Genomic DNA, 18,979 nt, shown 5'->3' with positions numbered 1-18,979 from the left:
TCATTTGTTTCTGAAGCCTGAGATTCTGCTGGGGGATGCTTTAAGGAATGGGAACACCACTGTGTGCAGTGCCACCCCTGCCTTGAAAGAGCAAACTTCTACTTATGCTTCAGCATCATTAGCAGTGAGGCTTTCCCCAACAAACAGATCCAAGAAATTCAAAACAGGATGAAAAGCACAAGGGACCTGCTTCCTAGAAACAAATCTCCTCTTGTTTCATTACATGGGTTCAAAAACCTTAATGCTACAAAATCAGCTTGACGGGGCTCACGTCCATGACTGTAATTCTGTATTTGCCTCACTCTCACGTGCTCAGGATACCAAACTCCTTATGGTCACTGTTAGAAAAGCTCCTCTCCCTTCTTTCTGAGCAATTCCACGCCCCATGTGGTTCATTGGTCATTGGCACAAAATACTCATCTCTGAGATGTTCCAGAAGCCTCCAGGATTGCTTACACCCTTATTCAGGTATTTCTCTCCAGCCCAGCACTTCCTATTTTGCCTCTGTGCAGTGATTATTCATTATTCCAGGGCCTGGATGATAACAGGCAGTATCTGTGCTAAGCAGCAGCCTATTGCTTCCAGATAGATCTCCAGTTTGATCAGCTTGTCTCTACAGTTCCTCCTAGCTTAAAGTGTTTGTCCAATCTGTCTGCTCTACATGCCATAATGCCAATTGTTATCCATGAGATCAAATAAGAGATAAAATTCACCCAGGCTGCTTTTACATGCTTCCCTTTTTCTCCTCTCAGCCTTCCCAACGTGTCTCTGCATCCCGAGTTGCTTGTAACACTGCTCCTTCAGCTTTAATCCTGTAGTTTAATCTCAAGAGGGCTCTGTTATTTACAGAGCTGCTTAACTAATTTATATTTTTTATTAACATGTGGCACCACTCCCACACAGACAATGAAGATTCTCAGTTACATACCACGCATCCCAACACTGGAGTAGGGCACCAAATGACTTCCCCACACCAGGTAGCTGCATACTTGTTAATCACTTTGTTTAAACCTAGGTTTTAGTGCTTTCCTTCTGTAAGAATGAGCCACTTGTAGGGCTACTGGGAGTTAAAAACGAAGCACTGTTGCTTCTGCAAGTTGGGATCCTGTGCAGCAGCCTCAGCTGACCACCCATATCCCATCATACTGCAGAGGCCCCTGCTTCCAAACCAACTGGAGCTGAACAAAATCCCCCTCAGCTACAACCACGTAAATGATGTCCATGACCTTCTGATCCCTCCTGCTCTTCCCTTCCACGTGCAGATCCAACAGTTTCTGCAGAATAAGCAGCAGGAGATCTCCTCTCTACAGCCGTCCTTTCATTCCTCCAGTGCAGGAAATCACAGCTAATGCTGCTCCATCAGTGCCTTTATCTCCCAACACCTGCAGCTTTCTATGCAACAATTAGCAAGATCAGCACTGCAACATCAAATACAGCAGAGAGAGCTACAAGCACCTGCCTGAGATGAGCACCAGCAGTTGGAATGCCTCGGTACTCAGATGCTGGAAGTCCTCCTGGTGCCCACCAGGACACATTTTGTTATTCCTTTCCTCATATCAGCGTGCCATTCAGAAGGCATGGGCTGTCAAGTCAGCCCATCTCCATATCTGTGCTAATGGTGCTGCAACAGCGTACTCAGAGGTGTAGCAGAGGGTTGTGTGTGCACTATTCACCCCAACTCTGCACCCACCCTCTGGCCATGCCTTGTAGCCTTATCCTGCTCATATTTCACTCTGTCCCATACATCAGTTTTTTCTTTAAATGCAGCAAAACCAGCTCCACGGATGCCTGACTGCAAGGCACCTCCCAGCCAGCCTACAGGAGGGTGCACACAACAGCCAGAGCAAAGACTGAAGATAAGCAACAAGCTGTGCTTGGTGCAGGACTAGCAGAGAGGTGTCAGGAACACCTGAGTTGTCCAAGAATGTTGGAACAAACATCCAACCTGCACTGCAATGCATTGCACTGCATTGCATTTGGGTTAAGGTTGCACTGCATTTTTGCTCAAGGGCGCATTCCAGCTGCACCCCCAAAGCACACTGCAGCTACAGGGCAGGGAAGTACTTTTCATGCTATCTATCTGAAGCTGATGGCTGCTTCTTGCTTTCCATGCTAATTTTGAGGCCTTTTCTTCAGCCTGCCAGGTTTTATCACAGCAATAGCACGTGGTGATACATCACTGCATGGGAAAGGTTTACTCAGCCTTTCCAATCAACTCAGGTACCCCCTTCACCATGAGCCAGATTTGCTTCCGTAGCAGATAAGAAACTGCTCAGGCAGAGCATATGCCAATGCTGACTCAGGAACATTCACCATCTAAACCTTTCTGTGAGCTCCTTAGTTGTTTTCTAAGTGTGGCTGCAGGCTCTAGAAACAAGCAGACAGGCTCACAAAAAGATGGCTCTAACAGCAACCTCACAGCAAAGTACTTTTTTTGTAACTGTTTTCAAAAGCAGCTCCCAGGAAGCATCACATCCCATGCTGAGGATGGTGCAGTCTCCCTATCTCCATGGAGGGGATCTTCTCTTCTCACTCAACACATTTAAATTTGTCCTAACTTCTATTCCTAGAGACCTCGAAATAATGCAATTCCTCCTCTTTAATGTGCACTCTGTACACTCTCCCCAGGATGCTATGCTGCAACACTTGCTCAGAACATGCCAGGACTACGCAGAGAAAGACTACCATGGATCGGGCACTTCCCTGTAACACTTTTCCCAACTCACTTCATCCCAAATCAGCTGGATGGAGAAGCAGAAGAGACAAAAAAAAAAAAAGCAAAGAATTCTCATATGTTATTTTACAGCTCCGTTGTGCAATAAAAAGAGGGAAAAAGAAATATCTATCTATCTATGTGTGTGTGTGTATGCTTCAGGGAGTTTCCAAAGCTACTGCCCTCCTTAGAAGCAGCAGCATAATGAAGGAAGCACTAGCACAGGGTTACTCCTATTGCCTTGGGCAGTCTGAGCTGGTGGGGAGCACCCAGCCCATGGAACTACATGTCCTTTAAAGTCCCTTTAGACCCAAGCCATTCTACCCCTCAAATATTTCAACACGTTCAAGATGGCCCAAGGATTTCTAATCTCATCTGAGACACTTTGCGCCCTGCAGGAGGTAACCCCAGTTTGCACAGGGGTACAAGGAGCCCCAACACACACTGGAGAGGGGAAACCAAAGGCAGGCAGTGCCACGGGGTCCCATCAGGGCACAGCAACCAGAGATATTCACAGAACTTCGGTGTCAGGACCTTCTGCCTCGAAGGCACTGCAGGCATTGGAGTAGGAGGGAGTCGGGGAGAAAAACTGAAGTGTGGGAGGCAATTACAGCAGCCATGCCAGGCAGATCATCACGGCAGATAACGCTCAGGTAGAGGAGCTGTCACCCAGACACAAATGGCTGCACGAAGGGAAGAGCAGAGCTCGCTGAAGACCAAGCAGCACACGTCAGTTTCTGCACACAAGCAGACCTCTCAGCACACACCACCATGTGCACTGATTATGGTGTCAGCATCCAGGCACTACCAACAGTTAACTTTCAATTAATCAGGGAAATTACACCAGTGGTGAACTCCACACACCAGGTGCAATGAAGATTAAGTGTGTTTGTCTTCGTAGCTGTTCTGAAGCTATTTGCAAGTTACAGGTGGGCAAACAGAGGTCTGCATGCACACAGGTACGTTTGCTCAGCTAACCAGAATGATTTTGGAGAAAGAAAAATCAAAAACTTCAGTGAAAAGTGCAAGTTTTTTTCTTCTGTTCCTTTTCAGTGGTGCAATACCCAAATGCCTTTCAGTCACTACTGAGCACCAGGCTGCTGTCTGCACAGGATCCCCTGTCCCAGAGCTGCAAGCTCTCAGTGCTGACCAACAACAGCCTGTACCAACCCTGCTGTCTCACACATGGAGCTGGTTTTCCTATCTGGCACAATTCCTTTTTGTTGCCCAGATCCTCAGATTCCCAAGCCTTCAGCCCAGTTCTCATCCTCACAACCCGGTATGCACAGAAAACTCACTTGTGTGTTACCTACCCAAATGCCAAGACCTTCTCCCACCCCCAATCCTGCCTCTTGTAAGGGACACAGAATTTCCCTGATGTGGTTTTCTTTTTTCCATTCTTCAATTAGAAAAGCTCACTAAGGACATTGTGAAATGCCAGCAGTAATCCATCCTTCTGGTACAGGCTGCCTTTATTACCAAAGCATCAATCCCTCTTGTGATCCATCAGTTCCATCTGTCAGGCATTCAAGCCCCTCTCCTCTCCTATAGAATCCCAGAATCATTTGATTTGGAAGGGACCTTTAAAGGCCATCCAGTCCAACTCCCTTGCTCTTGGCTTTGTTGAACTTCACAATCTCAGTGCTCTCCACGGCCCACTGCTCAGCCTGTCTGGGTCTCTCTGGATGGTATCTCATCCCTCGGGCACATTGACCACACCACACAGCTTGGTGTCATCGGCACGCTGCTGAGGGTGCACTCAATTCCACTGCCACTGATATTAAAGAGCACTGGTCCCAGTTCTGCAGGGACTCTACCATCACCGATCTCCATCCTCACATTGAGCCATTGTCCACCAATCCCTGGGTGTTATCTTGCAATCTATTCCTCATCCATCAAACGGTCCACCCATCAAAACCCTACCTTTCCAACTTAGAGAGAAGGGATATTATGGGGTGCTGTGCCAAAGGCCTTACTGAAGTCAAGACAGATGACATCAGTGGCTCTTCCCTTGTCCAGGATGCAGTTACACCATCACAGAAAGCCACCAGGTTGGCCAGGGAGAATCTGCTCTTGGTGAAGCTATGCAGGTTCTTTTGTATGACATCCCTCTCTTCCATGTGCCTCAGCACAGCTTGCAGGAGGATCTGTTGTATGATCCCACACAGCAGAAAGGTGGGGCTGACAGGTTGGTAGCTCCTGATACTGCAGTGCAGTAGTAGCAGAAGATACAGTAGCACAGACAGTGGATGTGCTGAAGGAAGCTGCAGGTCAGATCTTCCATTGCCTTTGTGGGGTATGTTTGTTTGTTTTTAAAACCTCATGGAGAGATAATCATAGCATCACTAATGCTGGCAAAGACCTCTCAGATCATCTAGTCCAACCGTACATTTTCCACCAACGCTGCCTGCTAATCATACAATCTTTTGAATTAGAGGGAACCTTTAAAGGTCATCTGATCCAACTCACCCACAGTGAACCAGGACACCCACACCTCAACCAGGTGCTCAGAGCCTGGTCCAGCCTGACCCTGAATATCTTCATGGATGAGGCATCCTGTTTATACCCCTCCACTTTCAAAACCTTGAGCAGCACTTCGTGCAACGACAGGGTAGGACAGAACCTACAGCTCCAGAATTTCCATTTGCTGATATCCGAGGTCAAGGAATCAACTTCAAATGTAAACACAGACGACAATTCACAAGCTTGGAAATTCAGGTTAGATGTGAGAAGCCAATTCTTCACTCAGGGGTGGTGAGGCACTGACACTGCTGCCCAGAGCTGTGGGAGCCCCATCTCTGCAGGTGCCTGAGCCCATGGGTGGGCCCTGGGCAGCATGACTTGGTAGGGGCACCCAGCCCACAGCAGGGAGCTGGAACTCAATTTTTAAGGTCCCTTCTAACCTACGCCATTCTGTGGTTTCGTATGTCCAGGAAGGTCATGACCTAAGAGATTTTATCATCACCACCATCATTTTATCACAATATTCTGAAGGAAAACTGTGCATCTAGCTCAGGAAACAGCATGGAAGGAGCTACGTCACAAGGCAGAAAAGCTGCATAAGGGAAAGAGTACAGGAAAAAGCAACAGGTACCAGAAAGCAGAAACAGGGAGGTCTGAAGCAATGAGAGTGATTAGAGGATGTACTTTTAAACAACAACATCCACACACCATCACTGTAACTCAGCCTAGCCACAATAATTCAGACACAAGCTTTTTTGTCAGCAATCCTGAAGAAAAGATTGCTAGACAGCATCCACACAAAAAAAATCACTAAACATCAGCAACAAATCTGGGCTCAGTCTGATCATGAAAAGCAGCACAGGCCAGAAAAAAGCAAAAGCAATGAATTTTAACAGAATAATTTTCCTGATTTCACTGCAAATCTTCTCCTCTGTGAAAAGGAGCAGAACCTCAGACGCTGCCCTCAGCACTGCTGCCAGTTTGACCCGAGTGCTCACTGCCCCATTTCTCCTTGCACATGAACACACCACGCAGAACGAGCTGTACCCTGCCTAGGTGCCATCTTCACAGCAGTGAGACTCCCACACTGCCTCACATCTAATTTCTTTGTCAAAGTGGAATCCTCCTCCTTAGAAGGAAAGCTGACAAATACTTGGCTTCTGTGTTCTGATTTGGGTTCAAATCCTAAAAAGGAAATGAGTGGACCTTGTCAGTGCTGGAAGAGGACAGATCAACGAATCCATGTTTCCTTATGCACATCTTTAACACATCTGCCCTCACAGATATGCATTTCAGTTAAGCAAATATGTAAAAATATGACAAAAAACACATTTCAATTTAATGCAGCAGATGGAAGCAAGAGGTCCTGCAAAGAGCTGTAAGAAACAGACTCAAAAGTTTCATGGCTTTCAAGAAGTGGGAGCTACGCATCATTAAGAATTTTGGCTACATTCTGATAAAGCTGAACTGCCAGAAGGAAAAAAAGAAAAATACTGAGACCACATATACTAAAGCCTGTCCAGCAGTAAGAGATAGGTACCTTCATTCCTTAAAATGTAGCAGAAACTTGAGCCACACCATCAGCCCATGGTCCACAGTACTAAGAATCACTCCCAGCTTTTTTGCTGCTACGGTGCAACAAGACTGAGGGAGGAGTTGCACACTGAATGCATTCTCTCAGTCCTTTCTTGAGAAGTACCTCACACATGAGATGTATTTCCAACTCACGGGTCACTCTGGAAAGAGCAGAAATTCACACTGTTCATCATAAACATAGAATGTGTTCATACACTGCTCCAAGGGCAGTGGATGGCTCCTCATCTGTGCTTTACTAGTGATCCCTGCAGGCCTGTAGTCTGTGAAAAGCAGACCCTTCCCAACCCTAAGTGACATTCACAGGATGGTAACATTACAAGATATAACCTAAAATGTTTCAGTAATTGATCACTTCATTTGGGCTGAATGTAACTGAATGGTCCATCTCACCACCCCCCTTCCCTGCCAACACGAGGTCACCTTGTGCCCAATCCAGGAGGCCACAAAGGTGTGTTTGTTTCAAGACAGAGCTGAGCCAAAATTCAGAACATCTGGATTTTTATTTCATTTGCTTAACATGTTTGGTACAGGATTAACTTTAATTCTGCTTTCATGGTCAAGTCTCCAAAACAGTCTTGTGCCAGCATCTGTGGGAGCTGTTTTTAGGAAGCACTTGCTGCTCAGCAGGACTGGCACATGGCATGTGAAAAGGAATAAGCACATGGGAAAAAGAGCAGAGTGATTCTGGAAATGCCTGCAGATACGAAATGAAAAATGAAGCCAGGCTGAACAACATGACATGCCTGAATACTTTTCTAGAAGAAAGGAATTCCTCAGTAAATACACACATGCACACACGGATTAGCACCTGTGGCAGCACACAGGGCACCTTACCCCTTAATGCCTGAAAAAAAATAAAAAATCCAATGGAAGACTTCAAAGACAGCGAGGTGTTGCATGTTAAAGACCACTGGGTGTGTTCTGCTCTTCTCATTGCTCCCAGCTGGGGGGATCTAATGAGCCAAGATTAAGCCAAACCTTTATTATTCATGCAAGTGCAGAGCTACTCTCAAATTCATACAGCTGAAGGTTCCCACAGGATTCAGTGTTTCACAGGAGAGTGAAGTCACAAGATGCTAAACTCTAATTTACCATTGCTTTCCAAATGTAAATTCAGAATAAATTTTGTGTCATGAGAAGTTTCTTCAGGTCTGCTTAGAATTATTCTCCCTCTGCCAAGGGCTCTCCAAAAAAATACTCGAAACAGAAAGTCTTTAGAAAAAAGGGTCTGCATTTTGCCATGGTGGTTTAAAATAAAATTTGCACCTAACTGAAGCAATTATGACTTTCTCTGAGCCTTTTCCCTGTGTGATCCAAAGAGAATAAATAAATCAGTGAGGACTAGCAACACAAGAGAACACTCAGACCCTTGGAAAACACCCACAAAGTAATGACTTCAAAAGATATTTATTTGAAAAAAAAAAAAAAAAACGAAAAACAAACAGACATTACAAAAGGACCAGGTAGGAAACAATTATACAATGCATGTGCAGTTCATAGAATACACTGTCTAGAGAGAAGGCCTGATATACATGTAGCACACCCACCTGGAGCTCCTCAGATCACTTGCCATGGCAGGCAGATGCTGGGGTTCTTCTGCAAGGTGAGCTAATCCATGGTACACTTTATATTTACTGCAAAAGCACAGATTGCACACAATTTTATTGACATTTTTTAAAAAAATCTCATATTCAAGAACTTCTCCAGCATTCTTCCAACTCCTAGATTTTTATTTTTAAATTCAAAGTGATTCAGATTTCATGATTTCATGTTTCCATGCTACGTATTCCCCCCACCACCTCCCATGAACAACAAAACCCTGCTGTCTACAGATGGTTCTACCTAGCAAAGCATACCTGGGATTCTTTGATAAATTAGCTAAGGAAGGAGTCCAGGGAGGGAGGTGATGATCTGTCAGAACAAGATTCACAAACAAGTCCTATCAACCCAAATCAGGGAACTGAGATACAGCTAACAATTCCATTGGGTTTCAGAGCAAACACAGTCTGAACTTGAATGAAAATAGGAATATTTGTTGTTAAAGCACAGCTAATAGCCAGCAGCAGTCCCTCACCATAAAGCAAAGAGGACTCAGCTGAACTTGTAAGACACAGATAAACACTGGCAACTAATAGTTTCAAGCAACAAACACTGCAGAGACAGTAATTCTCAATTGGGAAAATGAACAGAGAATGACACTGAACTGCATCTGAGTCTGTGTTTCAAAAGACAACAAATATAATTACAGCATACTGCAATCTGGATCCATACAGAAACACCTTAAAATTCAACAATGCACCTGAGAATATCGTGGAAAGGCTAAAAATCTTAGATATCTCTTTTCCTCCCCAGTAATAAAAATATGCACCAATTCTTCATGGTTTCAGCAGCTGTCTGATCAGTCCAACATCTGTCCATAAAACTCTAAGGACTGGGTCAGAGAAAAAAAAAAAATCAGAACAGATTAAGGGCTTGGTTGTCCACCCCCTGCCCACACGTATGAACTTACCTTCTCCACTGTGGAACAGCTCTTGGACACACTATGGAAACGAGTGTTTCTATCAACATTGAAACATTCATCGAGAACAGAGGAATCCAGAAGTCACAGAAGTCACTCTGCACCTATGGCTTCCATATTTATGTCAGAGGACTAGATATGAATACCTGTCATCAGTTCACGTTGCACATCGCTGTTAGTGCTCATCACAGTCTCTGTCCTTCAGCATCTAAAAACAGACCAGAGTTGAGATCATTACACTTTAAATGGGAAAAAGTTGTTGTAGCAGAGCTCAGGCCCTCTAGTCCTACACCAAGGAAAAGAAGTGGGAGGTTAGCAGATATGAATGCAGAAATGTGATCTCTTATTAAAAATAATGTGTATAAAACTGACACAAAAATTCCAGCAAAGACTGTACTGTCCTCATCATTGATATGATGAGAGTTTTATGGAGATTTCCAGTAATACTACTATATAAATAGCTAATCAACTGTCAAATACACAAGCAGTTTAAGGAAAATGCCACTAGAGCTAAGTGTAAGATTATTCTGCTGTCTCTCTGGGAGAATAAAGCCAAAGATAATCGAAATGAAGCACAACAGCCATCAAATATTCCAAATTACTGAGTTATATTTGGAAAGATCTTTAGCAGTTCTTCAAAATAAACTGTGTCCACTTCCACAAATACCTATAAATTAAAATACAGGATTAAATCTGGAAACAAGGGGCAATGGTAGACCAGGATACTGTTTCAGCTTACTAAAAGAAATGGGATATTCTATCCAAAGATATTTAGGCTATTTTACACTTTAGTCCTTGAATATCAGTTTGTCTGCAACTTGGTCCAGCGTAAGTAAAAAAATATTCCCATTCTTCAGTTTCAGTGATAAAGCTTTCTTTTTAAGTTTCTTCTATTGTACACTGGGAATTTTTTTTAAGCACAGAAAAAAGATAAACCTACGAGGAACAGGCAAAGATGTGAACGAATGCAGTGTATTCACAGGAATGACAAACAACCAGGCTACAAAGTTCCTCAATGCCTACCCAAGCCTTGGCAATGCTACGTGCCAGAAAGGCACTGCCCTGACAGCATCTTCTAAACCTAATGGTAAAAGCAGCAAAGATGAAAGAAAAACTAATTTGGGAAAAATGAAGAATGTTGAGATTCAGAAGATACCTTGATAGCTTGAACCCCAAGGAGATGAAGGCTCATACAGCCATACACAACCAAGTCTGATCAACCTGCCATGGCTCAGCAGAGGTTAAGAGATTAAAGCAGAGGTTAAGAGAAGAAAATCTCTCATCTCAAGTGGATCTGACCAATGTTCCAAGAAGAAGCAATGGTTGATGACTGCATCAGCCTGCAGGGATAAAGCTGTAAAGCTTGCTCAAAACAAGCTGAAATCCGAGACTAAATGAATTCTTGGGTCACAAGAAGTATAATTTGCATTTAAAAACAAACAAAAAAATTGATACCATACCTATGAACCAGTCAAGTTTCCACACCCCAGTGCCAGTAAAGCTTTGATATCATCTTCTCTGCTGTCTCCTGCACTGTTCTGGAAGATGAAGCTGTCATCAGGAGCATGAAAGGCTGCACTTCAGAAGTGTAAGACCTGAGCAGAGCAGGAGGTATCAGGAATCACTGAAGCACACGCAAGATGTGCAGCAATACCTCAAAGCTGCACCAGGCAGCCCCACCTCAAGGCCAAGTGAGCACTGCCAGAAGGTGTTTTGTGATCAGGAACCCACTGCAAGGAATGAAAGGACTGTCACACTTTCACTTCTTGTGAACAGGCTAGGAGGCTGGAAGGCCCATTTCAAAAAGAAAGGGTCACAACCCAAATGGAAAAGGATCACAAAATACAAAGAGGTGAAAAGTTGCAAGCAAAGCTATGTTGTTTTGACTGCTGATTTTTTGGTTTGTTAGGATTTTGTTAAGAGCAGGAAATACCCTTTCACTGAGCTCATGAGAGAAAATGGAAAGGCCCCATGTGTGCCAGGCTTTGCACATCTGTGAACGAAGCAGGAGTTGCAGGCAGAGGAACTGCTGCAAATCTGAATGTCAGGCCCACCTTTCCCACCTGACACAGCTAGCAGGAGCCATCCGAACTCAGAAGAGAGCCAGTATACAGAAAAAACAATGCTAGAATGAAAGGATTTGAAAAATGAAAATACGTCAACAGCTATAGGAGAAACCACCAGACACTGGTGCTTCTAGAGCATGTCACTGCTGTCAGAATCCACGTGACTGTAGAATTCCAGAAAGCACAGAAAGTCATTACTCCACATGAAGGAATCTTCAGTGGAATCAGATCTTCAAGGTGTTCCTTAACACGTGCAGTCAGCCCTCTGAGCAGGGAAAAAATCAGCCCTGTGCTGAGCCAGCTCAGAGCCAGGCCTCAGGAATCAAGCACAAGATGTACATGAACCCATTGCTTTCAGGGTCATATCCACTCTGGAAACAACTTAAGACATTTCTGTGCACAACCTGACAACACAAACGTACCAGACCTGGTGATGACAAACCAGCTTGGTTTAAGAGCACCTCAGCAGCTCTGCTCAGGGATCCCTGCTCCCTTCCCTTAATTACATCCCACCATCATTATGGAAGGAATCCCATCTCCTCCTAACTTTCTAGGTATTAGGGTCCGATAAATTAATTAACTTTCTTCTCCAGTCTGTGTTTGTCTTCCCTCTCCCTAATGCTTCCACATCTGGAATACCATCAAAACACCAAAATAAGAAATATGCAACAAAACTTCCAGCACTGCAAAGGGCACTAAAGGCCAAGAGACAGAAGTCGCACGGTATCTTATCAACCTTCAGCTTCCAAATGCATGCCTTTCTCTATCCAGAAGATGCAGTACAATGCAGTTCTTCCCTACATCAAGGATAAACAAAACACCAGGGCTATTCTTTTGTTTTCTTCTTCTCTCAACATAGATCACACCCAAAAAACCCAAACAAACCAAAAATCAGACACTGGAAGCTGTTAATGCAAAGTATGCATTTTGCTCTGCCTTTTTTTTTTTTTTTTATTAATCACATGGTATTATTATTATCCCAATTACTCCACATGAGCCTTGCAAAGCAGCAGGCACCTCTCAGAAGGCACTGAAGTGACTCGGATGTCACCAAATGAAGGTGTTTTCTCACAAACAGCTGGGCAGTTACATAACTATTCCTCTATTTCAGCTGTACCAAAAGCTAATTAAGGTCCAACTTGCTAAACACTTCAATTGAAACTCAAGAAAAAGTGAAATATTTGCATCCGAATTCAATTTTGTTGTGAATGCTGGCACAGAGAATTAGCTCTAAGCCAAAAGATAAATGCAAGGCAAGCCTTCTGACTGCAGTGCACAAAGAACCATATGAGGGGTTGATAGGGACAGAGCTTAAGTCCAGGAAACCTAGAAAACACTCAGAAAAGAAAAGTATATTTAAAAATACAACAATAATATTGAAAAGAAAAGAGATTCCTATGATCTGTGCCCTCATTTCTCTACTTGACAGTTCTTTTTTGTTGTTCTTTTTCCCCATGTAGTCTGCAAACATTGAAAAGCCATCCTCAGCCATCCCAAGGCCAACACGATCTGCTACAGCACAGTGCTGGGATGCTAAAAATTCTTACCTTCTTACATCAGGATACAACTGAAATTTGTGTGCAGAACTGTAAAAAGCAATTAAAAATACTTCCATCAAGAAGTCTGCCTGAGCTATTCTAATGCAGAAAGCACCAGGCCAAAATTAACCTCAATGTAATTGGAGAAGTATAGTTTGATTATACTGGGTATTATTCTAATAATGTGGTACACAGCACAAGCAGCTATGATGTGATCAATATCTGTGCTCTCATAAGCCCTTTCCCTCCTATTTTATCGCTCTGTAGAACACCAGTTGATGAGATGCATCATTCAGAAGTGAAGAGCAGCTCCATGCTGCAGATCTGCCTGAGCTCCTCAGCATCACACACAGCATTTCTGCAGGCTGGGATTCACCCATGGGGAAATGCATTCTCTCTCATTTCTTCATACATTTCAAAACATTTGCGGGATGCTTTCACTTGATGCTGTGGCACAGTACAGTACCCTGCCATATCCATACTAGGAATGAAATGTATCCAAAAAAAGCCTGCAATCAAACTTCTGAAGTATAAAGACAATTAACTTACCATCTTGCTCAGTTCATATGGCGTCATGAACATTCTTCTGGGATAATGTGAGACAAGATGAGAATAGAAGCTGAAACATTATTAGTAGGTAAAAGGGACCAGGCACTTACATACTGAAGAAATAAAAAAAAAGGTTTGGTTGGTTTTTTTTGAGCTTGATTTCCAATTGCTGTGCAGAGAAGTATCATTTCTAAGATGTTTTATTTATGCAATTTACAATTTTTTTTTTTTTTTTTTTTTTTTTTTTTTTTTTTACACAGCTCTGGACTTTTGCTTCTTTCAATTCTACCATTACTCCTCTTCTTCCAGACAGCACACACCTGCACTGAATTGTTGTAATGATAAAAGTGAAGCAGGATATAATTAGCAGAGGGTCTGAGTGTTTAATCACATATTGCATCTCATTTTTCATCAGGTACTCTTATCTCCATGAGTAATGAGTCTTTTCCAATCTTTTGGTATTAAAGCCTGACTGTTATTCTTCAACATGAAGATTATGTAGTCTCAATTTGGTACAGAAAAGACTTATTGCTAACACAAGCAAAGGCTCTGTGTATCAGAAAGTCTGTCTCTGCTAGAAACCAGTGTGGTCTTTCCAGTCCTATGCTTCCCCCTGGAGGTCCTATCACATATTTCTACACTGCAGTCTCTACTGCACAGAAGATTCATAAATTCAGACATCACCTACCAACAAATTCAGCAGCTGCCAACAGAGAATCCATGTGAATTATTATTCTGCATCCCCATTCAAGAACAAAGCTCAGTCTCAAGACACGGCTGTATCCAGAGCTAGATCCAGCTCAGTATCTGAATGATACACATTTTAATATATTAAAAAGTTCAAGTATATTTTTTGCCCTGTACTACATATTTTTAGTCACGACTGGGAGCTCCCTAAGAAATACAAGATGTTTAAATAGAGATGGTTAATATGAAGCACATAAGTTGTTAGCATGTAGGATCTCAAGCTGAAAGGCACACGCTACAGAAGGCAGCACAGAACTAAGTTATTGTTATTTACTTGCTACCACTCTGCTGGTTACCAAGCCTAGGAGCACCTTCTTGCTTTTGAAAGCTGAGATTTCACATTAAGCAAGACTTCCACTATGCTTGTACAGCAGTTTATTCTGTACCCCAACTGAGAAAGGGTGCACTCCTAGAATGACTGATTAAACAACAGAGGAAGAGATTAAATGGAAAGATGCAGCTCACATTACGCATTCTTTAAAAATAATTTTTAAAAAGTCCTAAAACAACATGTAGCTTTATCAGGCTATCTTCTCCCTACCCAAATACAGCTGCTACTCTGTCCTTAAGTATCATCTTTAGAAAATCTAAGACACAAGAACAAAGATGAGAGAGACATCATCTGACTACAACAGATGACTTCCTATGTGTTTTTGTTTCAAAGACCTGAGATGACTTTACCTGCCTGACTTATTTGAGAAGTGCACAGTAATGGGCACTCTAATAAGACCTGCTTTCATGATGAGCACACTGCTAGGGAAGAACACTGACTCCAGAAATAAACTGTCCAAATGTGTTCTTCAGGTGCAGGGAGATTTCAGCCAAACAGCAAGATCCAAAAACGTGCTGCCTATCTTATCATCTGATTTCACAGCAGGAAGTTAAGAGCACAGTCCTACTAAAAGCTGTTGTAATGAACAAGAGATGCCACATCTTGACATCTTTTCATTCTTCGGGTGGAATTCTCTGTTTCATCCACTCATCTGTATCATGTTTTACTCCCTATCTCTAGCTGGCAGAACAGTAGCCACTATCTGCACCATGTACATTCCACTTCACTCCTTGCCCTTTCTTGCCTTGTATAGGGCACATTACCACCAGATTTTTTTTTAAACTGTCATTTGAATAAAGGAAGGCAGTATTCTGGCCCTTCCTTATGTATCATTCTCAATCATACACAAAATCTGCACTAAACCCAAACCAGAGAATTAAAACATCAGTGTTATCTTAGCTCCACAGTGCATACTAAGCACTAGCAAAAGAAGTGCCTGCATTAGAAAGAACTGCTTCCTTGCACTGAGAAACCTCTGTACAGTGAACCACCGGATACTCATCTGAGATGAAAGAAATCACTGTTTGGAATTTGCTTCTTGCTCCAGATGGTTTGTCAGATGAAGAGTTCTGGCAGTGGGAACAGAGGAAAAACTTAAAACCAGAAGACCAGGTCCTAAACTGGTAAAAACTACTTGTACTACAAATACTTGGATGGTGAAGTTTCTTCAGATAAAAGTCTCCAACAACTCACATCTGAAAGAACGTCCCCAGGTTGGCCAGAGAAAGGAAGGCATAGTATGATCCATAATTCTACTAAACAAGAACTGGGCTCTTTCAGTGTTTTTAAATAAGACTGTTCTTGTATACCTTTTTAGGCACATTATCTACAATTTATCTTCCTAGTATGCTGGATTCAGCAAATGTGCAGTTCTCTGTATCACTTAAACAGTAGTTAATCAGAAGACACATATAGCATTAAGAAGGGAAGAACATGCATCAACCACAGAGCATACATCTATAATGTGCAACTGAAAAACCAAAATGCAGAGGCACAGAAGTAGAAAAACAAGTTACTGTAGAATAATGGCTGAGTATATAAGAATAGTAAATGATGCTCACTACAATTTCTTTGAAAGGAACAGAGTGGTTGAAGACAATGTAGTGTTTCAGCAGTACTCACAGTTTTATTCACTTCGGGAAACAACTTTACCATCTTCCTGTTGTAGCTGTATTTTAAGACAGATTCTTAAAGAATCTACAAGCTGCACAGTTCAACTTTCATATCGCTGCCTCCCAGTGATGCAAAAACGCAAAGCAAAGAGACTTGGCATATACTTAAATTAGCTGTATTCACACCCTGGTTGACGAGGAAAGGGTTTATTAACAAACTGAAGTTTCCATCTTGAGAGTTCAGGCAGACATAAGTACAACAGGAGGAAGAAAGCATCACAATGAGAGTGGTGAACCCCCAAAGTCACTGTCATGATCCTCCTCTGGCAGCTCTCTGGGGGTTCCCCAACCTGTGGCTCTCTGGAAACCACTGTATATACCTTGCAGTAGAAATCTTTCATAGCTAACCCTCATACAAACAACACTGAAAGTCCAAATCGATAGAAAATCTTTATGCTCAAAATACCACGTTTGCAGCTGTAACTGAAAATAAGTGGCTCTCAGTTCACAAAAGATAAGCCTACCAAAAAAAATCAACCAAACAAGCAATCTTTCTCAGTCTGTCAAAACCCTCTACCTTGCAGTAGAAGTCATCATATAAATTATCATACTACAATCCCACAGCACTCAAATTTATGGCTTTTATATTATTAGAGAACTGAAAACTATGAATTGATGCAAAAGGTTTAAGTGAAAACTAGTAAGTTAAAGGAACAAACATTCTAAATACCGCCTTTGAGAACGATGGTGATTCCAGCTCGAGTTGGACTCTAAGCCTTCAACTAGACTTTAAACTTCTATAACAACAGCACTCTCCAATGTATTTCTTAAACAAGTTCAAATTTAATTAAAAATCCATTATTACTGTTTCCCATTTGATGGTGTAGGGGGAGGAATAGGACAGAACAGTAAGAGAAAAGAATTTACTGCTACTAGGGTTCAAGCATTGCCGAATCAACCCACTCTTGCTGTTTTTGCATTAACATCTTGTAATCTACTATGAAATCACTTTAGATACTCAAGTGCTAGTGTGTTTGCATCTCATTTCAGCAACACCTATCTACACAGCCAGTCATTTGATGCTCTTTTGCTGCTTCCCTCTTAAGCTTGAGCCCAGCTGCTAAAAGAATACTTGATGCCATTTCCAATGAAATTGTGGAAGGAGAAGCTCTATTCTTCAAAATTGCCTTTCACACCTAAAAAGCCTTGTGAAGCCTGGAAGGTGTAGTTTTCTTCTCTGCACATATCCTTGCTCAGTGATTTTATTTAATCCGTAAGTTTATTACATATTAGAAAGATGCTAAAGCCTCTCCTACACAAATGGTTCTCTAACATAGAACACCTGGATCAAACAATTGAGTTGAGTTCTGGAAGGAAACGTGGAATTGCCTAACAGGCCTAACAGCTGGCTGACAGACACAAAGTTATCCTCATCTGATGTACAATATTCAGAGCCTCTCTGAGGACATCCAAAGAAACAGATTGTTTTGACTGTAAATAAGAGTATTCCTTAGCACACACAAGATCCACCTCAGGGAGTGCATCCTGACTTTCAGAGCAGATTTCTAGTACATTGTCACTCAGAGCAAGACCACAGAAAAGCTCATGGACAAAGACCTGATGAGGAGGAACAGCCCACTGCAAGCAGTTCTCTTCTGGTAAGGTTTATGCTGAAGGCAGACAAGAGGATATTCTTCAAAACTAAGACCTCTCACAGCTTCTGATAATGAGCTGCAGGCTCAGACTTCCTCAGCGCTGTGGCTTCTCTACTTTTCCAGAAGGCCTGGACCTCTTCCCTTTCCATTACGTTCAAAACAAAAAGATAAGCAGAACATATTTTTCTGCTCCTTCGCCTCCTAAGGAGCAAAAAACCAAACAACCTAAATACCTAAAATGCAGTCACAGGCAACAATCCAAGCAGAAACAATGAAACAGGAATCACAGGAGGATCAGGATGCACTTCATGCCTTGTGACTGGCAAGAGGGAAAATAAAGTGATGAACATGAACAGGCTTCATCTGCTGTCTCCCAGGAAGAATCATTTATTCTGGTTTTATTAGATAAATGAAGGTGAAAATGACTGATAACTAAGTGGATGGCAATGAAAATATATTTTGTCAAACATAACTTACGGGGTTCCTTTTGGCTGCTTATAAACTCTTCCAACTGTTCAAAGCAGAATACTCCACACTGAACAAATATCCTCATCCAAGTTCCCTGGGAAAATTGTATTAACTGAAACAATCTGGCTGTTGAAATCAACACTATTTCAACAAAATAGCATGTTAAATGCTTGCAGATAAGGTGCTACTACAAGCACTGAACAGAACAAAGATGAGGATGAAGCACATCCAGATCAACAGAAAGAACAAAGTGTAATTGGTTTTGAGTGAAAACGTGTAAGGATGAGTTTAAGACCTGTGGTCTTATAAAATAGACATGAAATAAAATGGCATTCTTATACATGTTGGTGCTTGCTCTCCTGCTGCTGCCAGCATTGAGCCGCACTAACTTTTTTGCTCACTCATCAATACACTGTATTTGAAAACTGATTAATGCAAGCAGGGTTTGAGATCACACCTAACAACAAGCAAACCAACAATGCATCCAGGAACTGGTTAAAGAAAGCAAACATAGGAAACATCAAAATATCAAAGTTATTGCTTTACAACTTTTATCCAGTTCTTCTGAGTGCATGCATTATGATTCTGTCTTAATTACACACCTGAACTACTTTTAAACACAGCACTTTTAGTTTTTGCAGTGTTTCACTTCTGCAGGAGTTGCAGAAGAGTAAGCACAGCAGGGAATTTAAAGAGAGACCATTCATTGTAAAGACAGCCGA

At 42.3% G+C, this 18,979-nt stretch overlaps 1 protein-coding gene across 2 annotated transcripts in view; it reads right to left on the bottom strand.

Annotated features, from left to right (window-relative positions):
- Positions 1-7,215: 7,215 nt before the first annotated feature.
- HNRNPR (heterogeneous nuclear ribonucleoprotein R) overlaps positions 7,216-18,979 on the bottom strand; it is a 39,283-nt gene continuing 27,519 nt past the window's right edge. Inside the window, exon 12 of one of the 2 annotated variants that reach the window (XR_016459819.1) lies at positions 7,216-9,498. The gene's annotated coding sequence lies outside the window, so the exon portion shown is untranslated. The remainder of the gene's footprint in view (positions 9,499-18,979) is intronic. The other variant, XR_016459820.1, reaches the window with a different exon arrangement.

This window comes from Phasianus colchicus, chromosome 24, assembly GCF_987193195.1.
Source record: "Phasianus colchicus chromosome 24, bPhaCol1.hap1.1, whole genome shotgun sequence".
NCBI classification, from domain to species: domain Eukaryota; kingdom Metazoa; phylum Chordata; class Aves; order Galliformes; family Phasianidae; genus Phasianus; species Phasianus colchicus.
Note: the sequence above shows the minus strand (reverse complement) of the source record. Positions and strands in the feature narration are given on the sequence as shown.